Source organism: Lipotes vexillifer, unplaced genomic scaffold, assembly GCF_000442215.2.
Source record: "Lipotes vexillifer unplaced genomic scaffold, Lipotes_vexillifer_v1.1 scaffold271, whole genome shotgun sequence".
Lineage (NCBI taxonomy): Eukaryota > Metazoa > Chordata > Mammalia > Artiodactyla > Lipotidae > Lipotes > Lipotes vexillifer.
The window spans coordinates 1,679,438-1,697,410 of record NW_006780882.1 but is presented as its reverse complement, the minus strand read 5'-3'; positions in this window follow the sequence as shown (position 1 = coordinate 1,697,410).

Here is a 17,973-nt window from a genome sequence, read left to right as displayed (position 1 = left end):
ATTTTGTGAAGATTTTATAGCCTGTTTTAATTCATGTGAATTCATGCAAACATTTTAATTGAAAAACCCTTATGTCTAAGACTCCATGCTTGGCACTTTGGTGATATGACACACATCCTGTCCTTATGTGATAAAAAGAGACACAAGAAATATAGTCATCCCTCCATTTGGAGGTCAAGAGGATTGATTCTAGGACCTCCTCTGGATACTAAAGTCCGTGGATGCTCAAGTCCCATTGTTGGCCCTCCTGGGGTTCTGAATGTGCAGATTCAACCTGCACAGACCCTTAACAAAGCACAGGATCCTCCATGGGTTGAATCCCCGAGGTGGAACAGCAGATACCGATGGCCCACTGTAATTGCATTAGAGTTATCACAAGGGACTATTAAAAATATAAAGGAGGAAAGAGAATGTTGTGGGCAAAAGTAGCAGGATCAGACTTTAGAAAGATTCCTGAACTTGGTCTTTAAGGACAGACGTACATGAACGAGGGATAATGGGAAAAGAGTGCATGTAAATGTAGTACATATCCCAACAAGTAAGTATTCAGAGACAAAACCCTAAGGCAGGAGGCACTGTAATGTAGATAACAGTACAGACTTGACTCAGGTGGCCTGGATTCAAATCTTCAGTCTGATCATAATCATGGCAGTGAGCAGGTTTTTAAACTTCGTATTTTTCCTTTGCACAGTGGTGATAATAATAGTGTTTACCTTGTAGAGCTATTATTATGACATTTAAATTAAATCATATAATAATGGCCTGGATTCAAATCTTCAGTCTGATCATAATCATGCCAGTGAGCAGGTTTTTAAACTTCGTATTTTTCCTTTGCACAGTGGTGATAATAATAGTGTTTACCTTGTAGAGCTATTATTATGACATTTAAATTAAATCATATAATAATATAAAGGTAATTGAAATTGTGTCTGGTAGGTAGTTAATTACTCTTTTTTTTTTTTTTTTTTTTTTTTTACAATCTATATATATGTGTTAGCATATGGTATTTGTTTTTCTCTTCCTGGCTTCACTCTGTATGACAGATTCCAGGTCTATCCACCTCACTACAAATAACTCAAATAACACTACAAATAACACTACAAATAACACTACAAATAACTTTGTTTCTTTTTATGGCTGAGTAATATTCCATTGTATATATGTGCCACATCTTCTTTATCCATTCATCTGTTGATGGACACTTAGGTTGCTTCCATGACCTGGCTATTGTAAATAGTGCTGCAATGAACATTGTTGTACATGACTCTTTTTGAGTTATGGTTTTCTCAGCCTATATGGCCAGTAGTGGGATTGCTGGGTCATATGGTAGTTCTGTTTTTAGTTTTTTAAGGAACCTCCATACTGTTCTCCATAGTAGCTGTATCAATGTACATTCCCACCAACAGTGCAGGAGAGTTCCCTTTTTCTCCACACCCTCTCCAGCATTTATTTGTAGATTTTTTTGATGATGGCCATTCTGACTAGTGTGAGGTGATACCTCACTGTTGTTTTGATTTGCATTTCTCTAATGATTAGTGATGTTGAGCATCCTTTTATGTGTTTGTTGGCAATCTATATATCATCTTTGGAGAAATGTCTATTTAGGACTTCTGCCCATTTTCGGATTTGGTTGTTTGTTGTTTTGATAGTAGCTGCATGAGCTGCTTGTATATCTTGGAGATTAATCCTTTGTCAGTTGCTTTGTTTGCAAACATATTCTCCCATTCTGAGGGTTGTCTTTTCATCTTGTTTATGGTTTCCTTTGCTGTGTAAAAGCTTTTTAACTTTCATTAGGTCCCATTTGTTTATTTTTGTTTTTACTTCCATTTCTCTAGGAGATGGGTCAAAAAGGATCTTGCTGTGATTTATGTCATAGAGTGTTCTGCCTATGTTTTCCTCTGAGAGTTTGATAGTGTCTGTCCTTACATTTAGGTCTTTAATCCATTTTGAGCTTATTTTTGTGTATGGTGTTAGGGAGTGATCTAATTTCATAGTATTACATGTAGCTGTCCAGTTTTCCCAGCACCACTTATTGAAGAGGCTGTCTTTTCTCCATTGTATATTCTTACCTCCTTTATCAAAGATAAGGTGACCGTATGTGCATGGGTTTATCTCTGGGCTTTCTATCCTGTACCATTGACGTATATTTCTGTTTTTGTGCCAGTACCATACTGTCTTGATTACTGAAGCTTTGTAGTATAGTCTAAAGTCAGGGAGCCTGATTCCTCCAGCTCCGTTTTTCTTTCTCAAGATTGTTTTGGCTATTCGGGGTCTTTTGTGTTTCCATACAAATTGTGAAATTTTTTGTTCTAGTTCTGAGAAAAATGCCATTGGTAGTTTTCACAGTGTTGATTCTTCCAGTCCAGGAACATGGTATATCTCTCCATATGTTTGTATCATCTTTAATTTCCTTCATCAGTGTCTTTTAGATTTCTGCAAACAAGTCTTTTGTCTCTTTAGGTAGGTTTATTCCTAGGTATCTTATTCTTTTTGTTGCAGTGGTAAATGTGAGTGTTTCCTTAATTTCTCTTTCAGATTTTTCATCCTTAGTGTATAGGAATGCAAGAGATTTCTGTGCATTAATTTTGTATCCTGCTACTTTACCAAATTCATTGATTAGCTCTAGTAGTTTTCTGGTAGCATCTTTAGGATTCTCTATATATAGTATCATGTCATCTGCAAACAGTGACAGTTTTACTTCTTTTCTGATTTGGATGCCTTTATTTCTTTTTCTTCTCTGATTGCTGTGGCTAAAACTTCTAAAACTATGTTGAATAGTGGTAAATGTGGGCAACCTTGTCTTGTTCCTGATCTTAGAGGAAACAGTTTCAGATTTTCACCATTGAGAACGATGTTGGCTGTCGGTTTGTCATATATGGCCTTTATTATGTTGAGGTAGGTTCCCTCTATGCCCACTTTCTGGAGAGTTTTTATTGTAAGTGGGTGTTGACTTTTGTCAGAAGCTTTTTCTGCATCTATTGAGATTATCATATGATTTTTATCCTTCCATTTGTTAATATGGTGTATCACATTGATTGATTTGCGTATATTGAAGAATCCTTGCATTCCTGGGAAAAACCCCAGTTGATCATGGTGTATGATCCTTTTAATATGCTGTTGGATTCTGTTTGTTAGTACTTTGTTGAGGATTTTTGCATCTGTATTCATCAGTGATATTGACCTGTAGTTTTCTTTTTTTGTGACATCTTTGTCTGGTTTTGGAATCAGGGTGATGGTAGCCTCATAGAATGAGTTTGGGAGTGTTCCTCCCTCTGCTATATTTTGGAAGAGTTTGAGAAGGATAGGTGTTAGCTCTTCTCTAAATGTTTGATAGAATTCGCCTGTGAAGCCATCTGGTCCTGGGCTTTTGTTTGTTGGAAGATTTTTAATCACAGTTTCAATTTCAGTGTTTGTGATTGGTCTGTTCATATTTTCTATTTCTTCCTGATTCAGTCTTGGCAGTTTGTGCATTTCTAAGAATTTGTCCATTTCTTCCAGATTGTCCATTTTATTGGCATAGAGTTGCTTGTAGTAATCCCTCATGATTTTTTGTATTTCTGCAGTGTCAGTTGTTACTTCTCCTTTTTCATTTCTGATTCTATTGATTTGAGTCTTCTCCCTTATTTTCTTGATGAGTCTGGCTAATGGTTTATCAATTTTGTTTATCTTCTCAAAGAACCAGCTTTTAGTTTTATTGATCTTTGCTATTGTTTCCTTCATTTCTTTTTCATTTATTTCTGATCTGATTTTTATGATTTCTTTCCTTCTGCTAACTCTGGGGTTTTTTTGTTCTTCTTTCTCTAATTGCTTGAGGTGCAAGGTTAGGTTGTTTATTCGAGATGTTTCCTGCTTCTTAAGGTGGGCTTGTATTGCTATAAACTTCCCTCTTAGAACTGCTTTTGCTGCATCCCATAGGTTTTGGGTCGTTGTATCTCCATTGTCATTTGTTTCTAGGTATTTTTTAATTTCCTCTTTGATTTCTTCAGTGATCACTTCGTTATTAAGTAGTGTATTGTTTAGCCTCCATGTGTTTGTATTTTTTACAGATCTTTTCCTATAATTGATATCTAGTCTCATGGCGTTGTGGTCGGAAAAGATACTTGATACAATTTCAATTTTCTTAAATTTACCAAGGCTTGATTTGTGACCCAAGATATGATCTATCCTGGAGAATGTTCCATGAGCACTTGAGAAAAATGTGTATTCTGTTGTTTTTGGATGGAGTGTCCTATAAATATCAATTAAGTCCATCTTGTTTAATGTATCATTTAAAGCTTGTGTTTCCTTATTTATTTTCATTTTGGATGATCTGTCCATTGGTGAAAGTGGGGTGTTGAAGTCCCCTACTATGAATGTGTTACTGTCGATTTCCCCTTTTATGGCTGCTAGTTTTTGCCTTATGTATTGAGGTGCTCCTATGTTGGGTGCATAAATATTTACAATTGTTATATCTTCTTCTTGGATCGATCCCTTAATCATTATGTAGTGTCCTTCTTTGTCTCTTCTGATAGTCCTTATTTTAAAGTCTATTTTGTCTGATATGAGAATTGCTACTCCAGCTTTCTTTTGGTTTCCATTTGCATGGAATATCTTTTTCCATCCCCTTACTTTCAGTCTGTATGTGTCTCTAGGTCTGAAGTGGGTCTCTTGTAGACAGCATATATATGGGTCTTGTTTTTGTATCCATTCAGCCAATCTGTGTCTTTTGGTGGGAGCATTTAGTCCATTTACATTTAAGGTAATTATCGATATGTATGTTCCTATTCCCATTTTCTAAATTGTTTTGGGTTCGTTATTATAGGACTTTTCCTTCTCTTGTGTTTTTGTCTAGAGAAGTTCCTTTAGCATTTGTTGTAAAGCTGGTTTGGTGGTGCTGAACTCTCTCAGCTTTTGCTTGTCTGTAAAGGTTTTAATTTCTCCATCAAATCTGAATGAGATCCTTGCTGGGTAGAGTAATCTTGGTTGCAGGTTTTTCTCCTTCATCACTTTCAGTATGTCCTGCCACTCCCTTCTGGCTTGTAGAGTTTCTGCTGAGAGATCAGCTGTTAACCTTATGGGGATTCCCTTGTGTGTTATTTGTTGTTTTTCCCTTGCTGCTTTTAATATGCTTTCTTTGTATTTAGTTTTTGACAGTTTGATTAATATGTGTCTTGGCGTATTTCTCCTTGAATTTATCCTGTATGGGACTCTCTGTGCTTCCTGGACTTGATTAACTATTTCCTTTCCCATATTAGGGAAGTTTTCAACTATAATCTCTTCAAATATTTTCTCAGTCCCTTTCTTTTTCTCTTCTTCTTCTGGAACCCCTATAATTCGAATGTTGGTGCGTTTAATGTTGTCCCAGAGGTCTCTGAGACTGTCCTCAGTTCTTTTCATTCTTTTTTCTTTATTCTGCTCTGCAGTAGTTATTTCCACTATTTTATCTTCCAGGTCACTTATCCGTTCTTCTGCCTCATTTATTCTGCTATTGATCCCATCTAGAGTATTTTTCATTTCATTTATTGTGTTGTTCATCATTGTCTGTTTCATCTTTATTTCTTCTAGGTCCTTGTTAACTGCTTCTTGCATTTTGTCCATTCTATTTCCAAGATTTTGGATCATCTTTACTATCATTATTCTGAACTCTTTTTCAGGTAGACTGCCTATTTCCTCTTCATTTGTTAGGTCTGGTGGGTTTTTATCCTGCTCCTTCATCTGCTGTGTGTTTTTCTGTCTTCTCATTTTGCTTATCTTACTGTGATTGGGTTCACCTTTTTGCAGGCTGCAAGTTCGTAGCTCCCGTTGTTTTTGATGTCTGTCTCCAGTGGCTAAGGTTGGTTCAGTGGGTTGTGTAGGCTTCCTGGTGGAGGGGACTAGTGCCTGTGTTGTGGTGTATGAGGCTAGATCTTGTCTCTCTAGTGGGCAGGTCCACGTCTGGTGGTGTGTTTTGGGGTGTCTGTGGACTTATTATGATTTTAGGCAGCCTCTCTGCTAGTGGGTGGGGTTGTGTTCCTGTTTTGCTATATGGTTGGCATAGGTTGTCCAGCACTGTAGCTTGCTGGTCGTTGAGCGAAGCTGGGTGCTGGTGTTGAGATGGAGATCTCTGGGAGATTTTCGCCGTTTGATATTATGTGGGGCTGGGAGGTCTCTTCTTGACGAGTGTTCTGAAGTTGGCTCTCCCACCTCAGAGGCAGAGTCCTGACTCCTGACTGGAGCAGCAAGAGCCTTTCATCCACTCGGCAGGAGAATCTGGGAGGGGCCAAAAGAGAGAGGAGACGGTAATCTTCCAGAGTCCTTCTTTCTGGAATCCATCCTAGTTAATTACTCTTAATTATCATAGTCATTTCCTGGTGCAGCTTAGAAGAGATTTGCTTGTGAAAATGTTTAAGTACTAGGCTAAAGGGCTTTATACTTCATTAAAAATGACTAAAAAAGGAAATTTGGAATTACAAATATATGCATTAAATGAGATAAATTGTTTGTTAACCTAGATAAGGAGGTAAACTGAGGCAAGCTCAAACGACCAGAAATTGAGTTTATTCAGGAATAACAGAGGAATTGCAATTTGCAAAGCACACACTGTAGCCCACTACACTCCAGTCTGTTGAGGGTTTGGGGCAGTCTGGATTTATGGTCAAGGAGGGAAGAATGGGGAAGTTCAGCCAGAGTCCAAGCAGTAATTTCATTGGCTTGAAGAGGGGGAGGGATTTTTGGCAGATGTTCTTTGGTCAGGAGATGAATCTCAATCTTCTGTAAATCAGACGTTTACAGGAAATCAGTCTCTCAGCTCTTAAGTTCCATTCTTATGAAGATACATGTGTGAGATTTTCCATTTCATATCCTATGGCTCCATTTTGGATGGAAATCCTTTCCCAAGTTGAAAATCTCAGACTTCTAAAGCCTAGATTTAGATGTACAAACAAAGGTGACATAATCTTGAAGGAATAATATGGGTTCTGATTCAATAGTTCTGTGTCTAGGCCTATTCGTGAACATTTTTTTAGATGTTCTTCATGTGATTCTTACTCACCAAGAGAATTGAAAACCACTGTGTGCTGTGAAGATGGAAGCCTCTCAAACAACCTAAACTCCCATTAATTCCATTCTGAGCTGACTGTTCCAGGAAAAATATCCTCTTCCTCAAATTATATAGTCCAGCATCAAAGGACAGCAGGACAAATGGTTACTAAGGTTGCATTTGGAATTTTCGGAAAATCTACACTACTGATAATTATACCAGAAAATGCTAAGCTCATTAAATTTCTGCTCCATCTAGAATCTTATATGTGACTCTTTAGAATCTAATCTTATCATAGACTTTATTTCCCCAGGCATTCTTTATGACCATACTAAAGGTAATGAAAATTCTCTAAATATTCATAGAATTCACCCATCCACACCTCCCTTCTCAAAGGTTCTTGCTATTTCCTCTGACGTCTTTATAATGTGATAAATACTTGGCTTATGTGATTAATTTTTTTCATCTACTCCCTTCTCCTGAGTATCCTGGAACTCTAAATGGAGGAAACTTGTGATAGACTGAATGTTTGTGTCCCTGTAAAAAGTCATATGTTGAAATTCTAACCCCTAATGTAACAGTATGAGGAAGTGGGGTCTTTCTGAGGTGATTAGGTCATGAGGGTGGAGCCCTCCTGAATGAGATTAGTACCCTTAGAGAAAGAACCCCAGAGAGCTCTCTCATCCTCTTTAGTTCATGTTGAGGACTCAGCCAGAATTGGCAGTCTGTGACCCAGGAGAGAGTTCCTACTAAAATCTGACCATGCTGGAACCCTAGTCTCATACAGATATGGGAAAGTGATGGTTGATTTGAAGGAGGAGAATGCTGAATAAGATATTGAACTTAAGCATGAAGCATTCTAGGAATAGCATTGTTTTGGAGGGAAGTGTAGGATCCCAAGATTCAGGAGGTTCACAGGTCAGCAGAATTTAGTGATTTCACATGTACTTACAGCAGTATCATATTCTTACATAACTTGGGAAAAAGTTCAGGTAGTTAGAGCAAAGAACATACTTTGCTGGAATGTACATGTGGATCTTGTAAGATGGTATATGGCTGGACTTTATTGCTCTAAGTAAAAATTTAATAAGAATGAGAAATAAGAATGTTTATCCTTGGGGTTTAACGGTTTTAATTTAAATACAGTGTCATGAAAACCTTAAAAGCAATTATCTCTGTTCTATTGTTTGGCCCTGTTTTCATCATTTAAGTCTAAAGTAGTGAGGCCAAGGAGTCTCTTGTAGTTATACCAGGACCCTCATCCAACACAAGTCCCTCAACTCTATTAGGGTTCCTGATAACAGGAAGGTCAGGCTGACTTCAGGCAGTCTCTTCACACTGGCTAAACAGAAGTGTACCAACTTTAGATTTGAGGAGTGTGCTTAAAAAAGAGAAAATGGGATGAAAATGAAAAATTAGAACAACATTCGCAGTTGGAATGGAAGTGTCCAGAGCTAAAAAGAAAGAGAGTTACCCTATGTTTTTTCCATTCACCTCATAATAGTGTATGTTGGTGTCATTTCTGAGTAATAAAGGATTATAAGGAAGGGAAAGACATTGAAAAAGAGAAGGACAAAGCAAAAACCTGAAGTTTTACATAATTTAAGCTGTAATTTGTTCCATTATCTGGTTTAGGGTTTTGCCATTGTTGCAAAAGCAGTCTTAGAATACTCTTTAAATTATATTTAAAATACTTGAAACTGTTCCCAGACATATTTTGGTCACCATCTGAGATTTTTAGTGGAAGAAATACAAGCATTTGTATTAGCACTCTAAGGCAGAGATCTTTTAAATGAAACTATGAAAACATATGTAATATGTTATCCAGCAGTATTAGACATGGATTAAAAGTTATCAAGTAATACTTCAATCATATGTGTCTAGATTAAAGCAAGCATTATCACTATAGAGAGTGAGATACACACACATATGCTTTTCTTTTCACTTTTAGAGCTCACATGGTGTTTAAACACCCTTCATTGTTAACTTTGGCATCTTCCTTAACCCACTTGCTAATTCCTGTGAACATTTACTTGTAGAGGTGTACCTCAAAGATCTTCCTGGGTTCATTTCCAGACCATTGCAGCAAAGTGAATATTGCAATAAAGTGACACCAGTGTTTTGGTTTCCCAGTGCATATCAAAGTTATGTTTATACTATACTCTAGCTTACTGAGTGAGCAATAACGTCATGTCTAAAAAACGATGCACATACCCTCAATTTAAAAAAGCTTTTTTGCTAAAAAATGCTAGCCATCATCTGAGCCTTCAGCATGTTGTAGTCTTTCTGCGACAGAAACATCAAAGATCACTGATCACATATCACCATGTTAAATATAATAATAGTGAAAAAGTTTAAAATATTGTGAGAATTACCAAAATATAAGACAAGGACATGAAGTGAGCAAATGTTGGAGAAATGGCCCCAGTAGACTTATTACATGCAGAGTTGCCACAAACTTTCAATTTGTAAAAAGCACACAATCTGTGAAGTACAATAAAGCAAAGCACAATAAAACAAAGTATACATCTTGTATAGGCCTGTTTAGACCTTATATATCGATTAACTATAATTAATTTAAAAAATAAAAGTATAACTGATTGCATCTCATGTATAATTTAGTGTCTGGCACATGGTGGGTACTTAGCACACGTATGTGCAAAATGTACAAATTATGTGATATTAGTTGAAGGATGCCTGGAAGCAACTTGTAAACCAAACACATATGTAACCAAAGTAAATTTTTAAAATCACACTTTCTAATTTATGTTTTATGAAAAAGGTTATATATGTATGGCAAAAATAAAATGTTAAAACACATATTAACTAAACTCTTCTAAATGCTGTGTATCTAATTTTAATTCTATAATTAAAAGAAGTTTAATTATATGTACCCTTATATAATATTAACAAAATGTTATTCAATAATTATTTCAAGTCAAGAAGTTTTTGTGGAGTTTGTATTATATGCACGAGCTGAGAATGCAGGAATAAATAAACATAATTTCTGTGTTCAAGGCCTTTATAGGCCACAATGGCTATAGGCGATATTCAAATTATTATAATGTATCAAAGATAGATAGATAGAGATACAAATATACACATATAGATGTTTATATACTCATATAAATATATTTATTGGATTATCAAATCAGATATACCTTCCTTAGTTTCCTAATCTATAATCATATACAGCATAATAGAATTTAATGTTCCATGTTTGGTGTTTTCCTATTTAAACTATCAGTTCTTAGATTTGCTATATAGGAAATAACTATTTGTGTTTTTCTTCTAATTGACACATTTCATAACCGTTCACAAGGAGAAGCATTTTGGTTATAAAATAATATTAAATTCATTATCATCATCACTTGATATTTTCAAGCAATCTTTGCATCAACATTGCTAAAACCATTTTTATAATTTTACTTTATGGCAGAAATCTTCAACATTTTGAAAATTCCCTACTGCTTGAAAACAACTGAATCAACCCAGAAACATTTGTATTACTTCAGGGTCCTCTCAGCCTTAACACTAGCTACCTAGTGGTTTATGATTTTGAAAAGGCACTTCATTCCATTTAGATACTGTGATCTGTTTTTTCTTCCCTTATTGACTATTTAAAAATGTGTTTGTATAGTTCCTTGGAACTGCTGTGTTGGTAGATAATTGTTAAAGAAAGCATTCACAGAACATTAAGGTAATATTCTGACTTTATAGACATTAGATTACTATTTTCAAAAAATCATATTTTAATGACTTTTCCAGTAATAAAAATGGTTCTGCAGCAAAATTGCAGCATCTCTTCACCAGTTTCCCTTTTAAGTGTATAAACAAAATAAATTTTAAAACAAAACCTATGTCTCTGAAGTACTTTCTCCGTCTTTCTATTGATCTGGCTACACACAGATTGAATCTCAGTTTGGGCAGTGCCATCTTCTATGCGACACACTCGTGACAGTATCATTTTCTTAAGAACCATTTTTCTCAGTATGTTCTGTTTCTCATAGGCTTTGCACCTCCTAAGGATGCTCCCAGTCTCCACTTCTCCATGTGTCAACAGTTCTTGAACATTTTGAATAAACTTTCATTTTACTGAGATTGTGCTGAAGTAAAGGTTGTTTATTTTAAAACACTAGAAATTTATTCAACAAGACTTATTAGAGCAAGATACACTTATTTGGAAAGAAAGTTGTCCAAAATGGCTGATGGACGCAGAGTCGAGGTGGTGAGAGCTTAGTTCAGGGAATTGGGAGTGGAGAGTCAGATTATTTTGAGCTCTGTATCCTCTAATTCAAAGGATTTTAAATTAAATCTGAGTGAAAAGTCACTGAAGGTTTGTGTAGGGACTTGAAAGGCTGGCACTGATGTGGTTAATAATATTGATATGTTAAAAAATTTACAAAAATTACAAAAACTTTGACAATGCTTTGGAAAGAATTGAAGAGCAACTCTGAAAGCCTTTGTAGCCACGTTATCTTATTAGTGGTAGAAAAAAGGACTCAGGCTTCCTGTTTAATGCTTTATGTAATAGCAAAATGCAAAATATCCTATTTCATCCAGGAAGAACTTGATTTTCCTCTCATGGTGGAAAACAAAAGTATCTAGAAAACTATATGGCAATAAAGTAAAATGCAGTTCTTTCTCAGAAAATACTGCTTTAAAAGTAATTGAAAATACTGCTGCAACTGTAAAGGGAAGAGCATTAGAAGAAATTAGACTGTGTAGGAGGTTTGCTACACAGCAGATGAGAGAACAGATATTTCTAAGGTGAATCAGCCTAAGGTACTTGCTGGATACTCCTTCAATAATAAAACAAAATGAAGGGCTACTTTTTCTATGAGGCACTAAAAGAAAGATATATCAGAGGCATATATTAGCCCAACAGTAGATGACTTCTTATAAAAACTGTATTTTAGGAGAAAATTGTATCCATAAAAACTCTGATGGAGTACCTACATGGCATGAATTTTTAAAAGGAAAGATAAATTAAATATCACATGCTATAAGAAACTATTACTTTCCTACTTAGTGCTAGAGACTGTATATGCATTTTGAGTTAAAATAAACAGATGCAAATGGCTTTTTATTTAACAATAATCATGCTTTGGATAATCTCCTGTAAGCAGACATTATATCCAGCTTTAACAAGGAACTTCTTTTATGTTAGCAGATGGAGTTTACTTATTAGACCATGCTTTACAAAAATTGTTAAAATAATAAATCTCTCCCCATGCCCTGAGGGTCAGTAATTCTCACTCCATAGGACAAACTGAGGGATAGTATTACAGAACTAAGAACACCCAACAGAGCATCCTGAATTTCTCATTTTCTGAGATACAGCTGAAAACAGTTTAGTTTTTTTGCTAAAAAAGTAAAAGTGTGTTTTAGACATGTAGTTAAAGATAACGTGTGACTACTTTTGAAAGATTTTAAAACCATTCCATATCATGAAGTAAGAGGCTAAGAGGATGTAGTTCCTTTGCTAACCTTCAAATATATTAATGTTAATATCCTCACACATGTAAATGAATATATGTTGGAGTAGTCATTTGAAATCTCCCTTTCAAAATAGTATAAAATGAGCTCTCCCACAGTCTTATTTTTAGCAGTTCATCAAAAAACATAATTTTTTTAAACTATTGTAATTTGAGCTTGACTTGCTTGCTTCCTATCTTCTTTTCTTCCTCCTCCCTTCTTTCTTTCTTTCCTTCTAGTTCTTTCCTTTGCTTATTCCCTATCTGCTTCTCTTCCTTTTTTTCTTCTATCACCAAGAATTAAAAAAAAAGAATTAAAAAAATAAAATCTAAAAAGATCTAATAGAAATTCTTGCAGAGAGTGGTATGCTGAATGAATCTTTCTTCCAGCCCAGCAAAAGAAAACGACCACCACTGAAACCAGTTAATATGTTTACCTTAAATGTTAAATGGGACTTTGTAGATGTGATTAAGGTAGGGATCATGAGATGGGACTGTTACCCTGCATTATCGAAGTAGGCCCAGTGTAGTCACAAGGGTTTGTGTAAGAGGGAGGCAAGAGGATCAAATCAGAGAGAAAGAGACGTAATGACAGAGCAGAGGTTAGATTATAGGAGGAAGACTCAAAGGACAAAGAATGCAAATGTCCTCTGGAAGTTGGAAAAGGCAAGGAAACATTCTCTCCTAAACCCTCCAGTAGGAGCTCAGTCCTCCAACACCTTGACTTTAAGACTTCTGACCTCCAGAATGATTGTTCAATACATCTGTTTTGTTTTAAGCTACAAAATTCATGGTAATGTTATAGCAGTAATCAAAAACTAATACAGAGAATGACTTATACAAATGCATGAAAGTTTGACACCTTGGTCATATCAGGATATGTCAAGAAATGCAGTATAGATAGAGCATTGGATGCCTGCAGAAAAATAACAAGTAATTAGGTGTAATTTGTACCTTTTTTTTTTTTTTTTTGCAGTACGCGGGCCACTCACTGTTGTGGACTCTCCCGTTGCAGAGCACAGGCTCTGGACGCGCAGGCCCAGTGGCCATGACTCACGGGCCCAGCCGCTCCGCGGCATGTGGGATCCTCCCAGACCGGGGCACAAACCCGTGTCACCAGCATCGGCAGGCGGACTCTCAACCACTGCGCCACCAGGGACGCCCTTTCCTTTTTTTGATCTGACTAGGTGCCTCTGCTTTGGGCTCTCATACACAATTTTCACACCTTATTTTATTTAACTGTTTATTTTTCTGTCTCTTCTGATTTTCTGTAAACCCAGTGTGGATGAAGATCAGTGCCATTTTGCTCACTGCTTTATCCCCAGCATCTGGCACAAGGCATCAATTAAGATTATTTTAATGACTGAGATGACTTGTAATTAATTTGAGATTGGAATGGGGTCAAAGTATTTATAGTGTACGTCAGATGCACAAAAAAGTGTGATCTTTCCTATAGTAGACATCTTTCCTCAATGGTGGTGAATACATTTGATCATGTCAATGAAAAGTTTCTTAGTGAATATAGTTAAAAGAGTCAAGGTTATAAATCACTCTATATTCTAAGGTTTCTTACTTCTGAGGACTCCTTCTCTTGTGATCCACCTTCCAAAATGGCGCCTGGAACTCTGGTTTTCCTCATTTCATTGGGGAAGTGCCACACTGTATTTCACACTGTCCCCAGTGTCTCTCTGTGATCACAGCGGAAGAGGGAAGTTTGTTTTGTCCTCTTGCTTAAAGCCTAATGGTTTCCTTGTGGTGACTCACTGTGGCTGCTGTGAGTGCAACTCTGCTTCTACAGCCTAGTGGTGGCCCTTGTTTTTCTATATGGTTACCTACTCATCCCACCCCTTCCACTCAGCATCCTCAGCTCTATTGATTTTGCCTCACAGTGGCACACGGGAAAGTTTTGATTATCTATATATTGTGTGTTGTCTGAGGAGAAGCAAGGGAACTACCTCAGGCCCCTCTACATAAATATTTTCCTCAGCATCTACATTCTTACACTCAGGCATCATTTTTGACTTAATATTAGGATTCCCTGAGGCAGGTACAGTCTTTCAGCATCGCAGGGATGGAAAAAAGACATCAGATATCAACTGCCTAGTCTTACAACCAAATGCCTTTCGATCTAACCCTTGTCTAGATCCAGAAAACAAAGACAGGATTCATATCTAAAATTTGCCTTTTCTTTTCCCCTACTTCTCTCATCAGCTTTTACCAACAAAAATGATATTCGTGTATCTCTTCTCTTTCTATATAACACTGTAATGCTCTATAATTTTTCAGTTACCTTATAGACTAAAAAAGCAATGAAAAAACAAAACAAATATCAACAACAAAATTCTCTGAACTGAGACAACCAGGCTTGGATCCTAACATATAAAAATTCCACCTTGGGAATTTTGAGAAATCTTCTTCCTCTCTCCTCCAAGGAAAACTGAAACATAAAAAGCATTTGCTTTTAGATTGTTTTGTCACCTGGACTTTTATTACACAACTTTAGCACTATCTTGATATCCACAGCAAAGCAATGGCCTCCTCATTATCAGCCAGATTCTGTCTTCCTTGTAAAGCATGGAGTACACTTCACTTTCTGGCTAGAGAAGCCTTAAATCAGGTAGACTCTAGAAATCACCTGGAACAAAATTATTTTGATTTAATATCTTCCTCCTATACAAACTTTATTTTGAATGTGGTTGAAAGTCATTGAAGGATATTGAGCATGAGAGTGACTGAGTCATAACTACAGGTTTGAAAGTCACTGTCAGAGGGTTGGAAATGTTTACTGAACCAGGATGAGGTAGGGAGATACATTCATTGCTAGATCAGTGATTGAGTGGGGGAGTAAGATGACTGTGATTTTAGACTATGATGCTTCAGGTGAAAAAGAGAAGGTAAACTTGCGATATAATTTAGAGGTAATGTAGTGACCCATTGGATAAAGCAAAAAAGGAACAGTGGCAGTGTCTTGGGCTTTATGTCATTTCTTGTGAGAGAAAATGGAGGAGGAAGAGAAAATTCTAAGAAAACAATTGTCATTCAGCTTCCTTTGGGGATGTGGATTACCAATGTGGTATGGAAACCCAGAAGTAGATTCAGAAATGGAATATCAGCAGGTGATATGAAGGCTTAGAAAATGTAAATATATGGAGAAGACAGTTTAAATTTGAGGAAACAATAGTATAAACTGACTTTATATATCGTTGTGGAGAAAGTCAACTTCCCTCTTTATAAACACCAGTTCCTAAGAGGCAGAAGTCAATAAGCAGAAATATTAGACAATATATTCTCTAAGTATTATAAAATAGAATATTATTTTATATGTGCACATATAAAAATAACTGTCATGGGAACAGTTATTTGCCTCTTTTTATACATTTATTTTCCTTTGTATAATTCTCATAGCTTTTTTATTTCACAGCATTTCCCCCCTTCACCTCTCCTCAAACAGTGTCTTTAAAATGTCCTCTTATACTTAAAGTGCATGAAATCTTTAGAATTTCACATACTGTTTCCATGAGGGAATTCCTTCCTGGCATTTCTGGGAAAACAGATATGTTTTTCCAAATCTTAAACCCTGAGAAAAATAATCCAGAACTTTGGAAAACAGGAAAAAACATAATTCTCCCACAGGAATTGAAGCTTAACCATCAGTATAGGGAAGTTAGGGGACCAAGGAATTCACTGACATCAAAAAGAAAGTCAGACCAGGAAGCCTGGAAGGCAGAGCTAAAGGTTAAGGTTGACCTTTTCAGGAAACTGAGATGGATCACATTAGGGAAAGCAGATACCACTAATAAAGTCAAAGCACAAATGATGGGCTGGAAAAAATATTTACAATTAAATCATAGAAAAGGGCAAATTTCCCTAGTATATATATAAAATTTCTACCCATTATTGAGAAAAAGAATGTTACTGAATTACAAAATTGGTGAAGGGTATGAGGACTTTATGGAAAAAAGAAACATAAATGTGTCTTCAGCATATAAAAAGATACTTAAGACCATTCCTTTAAAAATAGATGCAAATAAATACTGTAATGAGATACAGTTCTTTTAAAACCTAAATGATGGGCAAACACTGGAAAATTTGGTAACATAACAAAGTGTAACCCAACTTTAAATAGCAAACCTCAATTCAACCACTCTACATATTCGTTTAAAAAGATAAAGTTACTCCATAGCACTTGTCAACATCTAACAAATTATATATTTTATTTGTATTTGAAATAAACTGCATGCACCAAGACAACATAGGCTGCATATGCACAGTTCTTCCAACATCTAGACTTAACCTTTGTCTTTATCATCCAACCAAGTCCCTGAAGCCAGCAGAGAGAGCGCTACTAGGCCATTCTTTCTTCTCCTGCTCCTCCCTTTATCCTTATCTCCCTTCCTCTTCTACTTTGTCTTCCTGGTCACCTTCATCTTCAACTTCCTCTTCCTACGTTGTGCCTGGCACGAAACTTTCAGCTATGTTAGGAAAAAATTTTTCAGTGCAAAAAGTATCTGAGGATATCCAAAGCTCACTGATGTTGTAAAGAGTTAAATTCTAAAACTGTGTTGAGGTGGGACACAGATCTTTATTTACTGTTGTTGTTCTTTTATAGGATCAAATAATTTTATCAGGGGAGGAAGAAGGTAGATGGCTGTTGTAATTGAACTCTGTATAATCTCCACTACATTTCGATAACTTAAAAAATGTAAGATTAGTTTAGAAACAACATGCCAGTGATTCTCCTGTTACTAGGACTAATGGTAACTTGAATCATTTCAATGATCATAAAGCTGAGGTAGGAAACAAACAAGACTGTTGTGTTTTTAAACCACGATCCTTCTGAACTGCTTTTTTCCTTCTAAATGAAAGATAGTATGAACTAAAAATTAAAATCAAATGGCTTATAGTGAACGCTTAGCCAGTTTATATAATAAATAGTACTTTCTTATCATTTTACATTAGTTTTCATTGATCTGTTAGGATATTTTAATTTTAGAAGAAATGACTGGAAATGTCAGAGTAAGCGACACTTGGAAAAAATGATCTGTCAACTAGTAAAGATAGACACCACAGTGGTCCTTTATATAAAATACTGAGAAGACCCACCACATTATAAAAGTTCAAAACTTTTAAATTTTATTACTATTTAAGGGATCATTTAATTGGAAAATCATTTAAGGGGTTTTTGAATTTGATATAATATGGATATTTACAAGTTCAAATGAAGCATTTTAAAATGACAGTATTTTACTTTTATTTATTTTAACTCTTTTGAAGTATTCTTTGAAGACAATAGAGCCATGGAAGAAATTGTGGGATAAGGAAATAAAGGAATAAAATAAACAACAATGGGACTCATGGGAAATATTTCATACGTAAATAGATAAATTTTCTGCTCAGATCAAACATTTTTTGTGCTCTTCTTCTCTCTCATCTCTTTCTAGATGCTGTATCTCTTCTGTTTTCAAAATCTCACCTCAAATAGCCTCAAATATAAAATTT